At 43.2% G+C, this 6,000-nt stretch overlaps 1 protein-coding gene across 17 annotated transcripts in view; it reads right to left on the reverse strand.

Annotated features, from left to right (window-relative positions):
- CEP164 (centrosomal protein 164) overlaps positions 1–1,876 on the reverse strand; it is a 62,363-nt gene extending 60,487 nt beyond the window's left edge. For all 17 annotated transcript variants that reach the window (XR_010407099.1, XM_045894952.3, XM_045894944.3 and 14 more), the window contains exon 1: positions 1,740–1,876. The gene's annotated coding sequence lies outside the window, so the exon portion shown is untranslated. The remainder of the gene's footprint in view (positions 1–1,739) is intronic.
- Between the last annotated feature and the right edge of the window lie 4,124 nt (positions 1,877–6,000).

Below are 6,000 nucleotides of genomic sequence, written 5' to 3' on the forward strand. Positions count from 1 at the left end.
GATGACTAACCTTATTTTGGAAGATCAGGGAAAGCATCAGAGTAAAGGACCAATGAGAGGGCTCTTCAACAATAAGCAGGAGCTCACCAGGATAAGGGAATAGAAGGCAGAAGAAACAGCATGCACAAAGGCAAAGAGGCAGGAAGAACACTGTGGGCACAGAGAATTCATTATGACAACAAAAGTTTATATTCATTGAACACTTCCTATGTTCCAAGAACCGTACTAATGCTATATATACATCATCTCACCTCGTCCTCTCCAAGAGGTAGAAAATATTCTCCTCGTTTTTCAAATAAGGAAAGTGAGGCTCAGCAAGGTTAAATAAAAAAGAACAACTTGCCCAAGGCTTCACAGATAGCAAAGGGCACAGCATAACATGCATGCTGCCCCCACGTCTCTCTGACCCCAAAGCCTGAGGTCTTAAGCACTCTGACCCGACCAGAACGCAAGGCGCAATGGGAGAAGCGGCAGGAGAGAGATCTACTGTGGAAGGCCAGGGCACACTATAAAGGGCTTGGGAGGACTTAGGTTGTATCCTGTGTGTGATGAGGAGCCAGCACAGGATTTCACAAAGGAGATTGGCATGATCAGATCTGCAGTTTAGCAAGATATTCTGACAGCTGTCTAAGAACTAATTAATTTCAGGAGGGCAAGGACAGAAGCAGAGCAACCACTTAGGAAGCTTTCCTGAAAGCACAGGCAAGAAATTATGAACTAAGCCGGTGGCTGTGAGAAAGAAAGGAAAGACCAGATGCTTAGGGTATTAGGAGGCAGAATAACAGGACTTGAAGTCTGCAGCAAGTGAAGAACAGGGAGGAGGGAAATCAGGGCACTTAGACCAGTATGGGATTATCTGTTGGCTTCTATGCCTTGCCCAATAGCCCCACCTAGCACACTCCCTAGAATTTGAGAAATGCCCAGCAAATGTTTGCTGCGTGTATCTTATGAATGAATTCCAGGTGCAGACCTGGCTGAGTGAACGGTGAAGTCCTTCACTGACACAGGAACTACAAGAGGAGGCACAGATCCGGGGGGCTAGGATGGTGGGGGAGGCATGCAGCTGGACATGATCAGTAAGCAGGTCTCAGCTCAGGAAAGGGGTGTGACGAGCTCACCGTAGTTAAATAGACGGTCACTGAACTTGCGGGGGAAATCACCCAGTTGCGGCCTATGGTGAGCAGAAAAGACAGGCCTGCAAAGAGTTAGGAGACCCGGGAGCGAGGAGTCACGGAAGCCAAGTGAAGGCTGCCATTCCAGGTGGAGGAGGTAGATTTTTTAAATCAGTACAAGGAAAGGAAGGGAAAAACAAACCTCCAAAACTTCCTGACTTCCCCAGCTGACCCAAAGACTGCAAAAGGTCGGGCTAGCCCTGGATTCGGGCACGCGGGAAGCCTCCCCACGAGAGGGGTATTGGAGCGAGGCTCGGAGGCCGGGCCTCACACTCCAACCATGGACAGGACAAGTAAACGGGCGCCCCAGCAAGCTCACACGCTGTCACTGGCGCTCGGGGGCGCCGCTCGCTCCCCGCCGGCACCCCAGCCCAGCCCAGCGCCCCTTCCGCCACTCGGAAAGACTCAGGATGGATGCACCCTAGTCCGGCCGCTCCTTCCCAACCTCTCCCTCCAGTTCCCGCCCACACTCGTGCTCCTCCCGCTCGCGGACACACGAGTGTGTCCCAACTCTCCCGCTTCCCTCCTTCCCCCGCCACCCGACCCCTCCCTGGAGGAGGTCCTCACCTGTCCCCCGCCCCGGGAAGCACTGGGCCACCGCTCCCGGCTCTGCGCGGCTTCCCCAGCACCACCCCGGCTCCCCGCTTCCAGGGACGCCGGGGTGTTGCCCTGAAGGGGCCAACAACCACTTCCGGAAAGGGTACCAACCTAGCAACTGAGAGTCCCGCCTCTACACGGAGCCAATAGGTCGCTGAACGAGGACCTTGGCACTGGATTGGCTATAGGTCCCGTCGGGTCACGGAGAAATTATGCACGTTTCCCGTTGCACGATGGGAGTTGTAGTCCAAGTTAGTTGGGGGGTCGTAAGAGAGCTCTGAAGTTGTTAGGAGAGGAATTTCTTCCCCCGGCAGGAAAGAGTCATTCACAGTATTTATGGTAACGCGAATTAATTAAGGCAATCTGTTAGTCATCATTGTTTAAGTAGTGTGATTAATATCAGGTGAATAAGACACTGATCATCAGTAACCAGTTGAGTCTCTAATAAACAGGTAAGGGGAGACCACCTCCCCCACCGCCGCAGAAAACGCTTCCCTGTGCTCAGATGAAATCGGTGAGCCCTTAACCAGGATTTAAGAGCTGTGGTTTCCGTTATTTACCTTTTCACCCAGAGCGCAGGGCTCAGTTTGAATGTCTGCAACATTGGGGATGATAACATCTCTCGTAAGTATTTCAAAGAGTCTGTTTAGGAAGAAAAAAGTGACAGGGGTTCCTGGCTGGGTGGGGGTGGGGGTGGGGAGTGCCTGCGACTCTTGATTTTGGAGTCGTGAGTTGGGGCCCCACGCTGGGTGTAGAGATGACTTAAATTCTGAAGAAGAAGAAAGTGGCACAATGTGTAGCCCCCTCCACAGCTCTTTCTGGCAAAAGGGTTGCTATTAATATAATCCCAAAGAGCTTAAGTTTGCTTATGTGGAGGGCAAATCTTTTCCCTCAAGTGTCCATAATCTCCTAGAGAAGTTAATGGGGGCAAAGAAGTTAAGAGGGCCATTACACCAATGGGAAACTGGGGGGGCAGAAAAGTGAACTTTCCAGTTGGAGAGAATGAAGCACCTAGAGCAGATCCTGACAGTTCTGTTGTGGAAATGGATCTGGCTCCTACCAACTCCTACCAACTCCTAAAACCACTAGGCCCTGGTCCCAGAATGCGGAACTCAGGTCGTTGTCCCTGTAGATCCCAAGTCAGACATCCAGAATGTATTCTTCTTGTTTTACTTCAGCTCTTTCTGTGGCAGCTCTGCTTCTACTTCCTTTATTCTGCCGGCAGATGACAAATCATTGCCCCCCTTCCTCTCCACACTCCTTAAAAGTCTCCCTGAGGGGCAAGAGGGACCGACTAGGATAGGACTCTGAGGGCTCACCCCCTCATCCACCACAGACCTTATACAAAACATGACCCAAAAAAACTATTGGTAGATTTGGTCTCTATGTCCCAGAACTTGTAATCAATCCAGTTGACTTTAATTGCCATCAAAATTCTTAACTTTTATTCCTTAACATGGGTCCCTTTCTATCTCATGGGGAGAGCTAATAAAATCAGGGTCACCAAGGGATTAGTGGGATTACCCCACACAGATAAACAATTTGCATTTTATCAGGTTGCCCTATAGGTTTGTTCTTTGAAATGCAAACCAATTTATAAAATGCTCTTAGGTAAACACAATCAAGAAAGCAAATCAAAAAAAAAAAGCAAATCTTTGGGGGAAAATAACAAAAATGACACACCAATTGATATGCCAGTAATATACCCAATGAGTGAGGAAGACAGAGAATTTTATCCATTGTAGGTTAGCTTCTGCACTCAAATATGTGGGAGGAAGAAAACAAAATAGGTCCCAAAATTTATGCCATACCCCCAAGTCAGAAATTACACTGTTAGAACTTTTTCTTCTCTTTTCATACTGTTTACTTGTAACATACAGAAAATCACCCACATAATAAGAAAGAAAAACCCTTGTTAACCCTACAATTTTTTAAGGATATAAAGATGTGAAATCCTCCCTCTACTCTTTCAATCCACCATATTTAAAATTGGAAACTGCCCTTCTACCTCTCTTCTCTGCTTTATTTTCCCCCATAGTGTATATCACCATTTGACACACTATATATTTTATTTATTTATTTATTTATTTATTTTACTATCTGTCTCCCTATGGAAGATGTGAATTGCATGAGGAGAGGAATTTTGTCCATTTTATTTGTTGCTATATCCACAGTGCCTAAAACAATGCTTAGCATGTAGTAGGTTTTCGATACACACTTGCTGAATGAATAAATAAGCCAATTGAAGGAAGGAATTTCACACTTCAGAAGAAACCACTGTTGACATTTTGGTTTCTATCTTCCAGACTTTTTAATGTTTATGCAAATGTAAATTTATATGCATGCATATATATGCACACGTGCATCTTTTTTAATTTTTGCAGAAATGAGATCATAATGTACATATTGTTCTACAATGTGTTTTTCACTTAATGTCTTTCAAGGTGAGTTCATAATGAGTTACTCCATTCTTTATAATGGTGAAGTAGGATTCCATTAAATGAATGTCTCCTTCCCCTACAGGTAATCATTCATTTTGTTTCCAAAGTGTCGGTATTAAGTACATGCTGAATACATTGTATTCATTGGATAGGATCTTAGAAGTGACATTGCTCAAAGAGTTTACATTTTTTACGTTTTAATAGACATTGCCAAATTTCTCTCTAAAAACGGAACAATTTTAGCCCAACCAACACTTTCACCAACACCAAAAATTCCCGGTGTGAGAGACAATCAATCAATCAATCAATCAATAATGGTATCTAAATGTTGTTGTGACTGCATTCTTTCACTATTAATGAAGTTGAACTTTTTCCCAAATGTTTCTTGGCCATTTGAACTTTTTCTATTAATTATCGATTCACATTCTTTGTTCATGTTTCAGCCACGTTGGTTGGGATTTTATTGACTTGTAGATGCTCTTTGTATACTATAGACATTAACCCTTTGTCTCTTTATTATATGAATGTCTCCATAATAGGAATGTCTCCTACTCTGTGACTTATCTTTTAACTTTGTAAATGTCATTTTTCATTTTGTAAATGTTGTAGTGATAATAACACTAATAGCTAAAATTTACTGAGCATTTACAGTATGCCAGACACCATTCTAAGTGCTTTATATGGATTACCTCATTTAAATCTTACATTACAAGGTATGTACTACTGTTATCCCCATTTTACAAATTGAGACCTACAAAGGATAAGGAACTAGCCTGGGGTCTCCCAGGTTCTGAGTGGAAGAACCAGACTTGGAATACCAGAAGTGATTCTACAGAAGTTTTAAAAATTCAAGTAGTCAAACCTGCCCATTAAAAAAAAACAAGAACTCTGAGTTTTGTTAGAGAGACCTTCTTTAACTAAGAATATTAAATAGTCCTCTATTTTTTCTGTAGTTTTATTTTTCATGTTAAACCCTTTGATCTATCTGAAATTTATTTTTATGTGAGATAGAGATTTCGTTTTCTTTCCTTCCAAATGGATAGCCAATTGTCCCAAAAACAGTTATTGAAAGATATATCAATTTCTTTTTGATATGAATGTCATCTTTTTTTTGTATGATCTAAGTACTTTTTATTTTTTTATTTTATTTTTCTATTTTATTTTTTTATATAATACCCAGTGCTCATTACATCATGTGCCCTCCTTAATGTCCATCACCCAGTTACCTCCATCCCCCCACCTCTCTCCCGTCCAGCATCCCTGTTTGTTTCCTATGATTAAGAGTCTCTTAGGGGGCGCCTGGGTGACTCAGTGGGTTAAGTGTCTGCCTTAGGCTCGGGTCATGATCCCCGGGTCCTGGGATCAAGCCCCGAGTCAGGTTCCCTGCTCAGTCAGGAGCCTGCTTCTCCCTCTCCCTCTGCCTGCAACCCCCCTGCTTATGCTCTCTCTCTAATAAATAAAATAAAATCTTTAAAAAAAAAGTCTCTTGGTGTTGTCTCCCTCTCTGATTTTGTCTTGTTTAATTTTTTCCTCTCTTCCCCTATGATCCTCTGTTTTGTTTCTTAAATTCCACATATCAGTGAGATCATATGATAATGGTCTTTCTCTGATTGACTTATTTTGCTTAGCATCATACCCTCTAGTTCCATCCACATCGTTACAAATGGCAAGATTTCTTTTTTTTTTTATGTCTGAGTAGCATCAATGTCATCTTCATCATATACAGAATTTCCATGCATACATTGATCTATTGATTTTTTAAAATCGATTTTTATTTTTAAACTTGTGTC

This window comes from Mirounga angustirostris, unplaced genomic scaffold (assembly GCF_029215605.1).
Source record: "Mirounga angustirostris isolate CCGP_5_RB_7025 unplaced genomic scaffold, mMirAng1.0.hap1 SCAF_13, whole genome shotgun sequence".
Lineage (NCBI taxonomy): Eukaryota > Metazoa > Chordata > Mammalia > Carnivora > Phocidae > Mirounga > Mirounga angustirostris.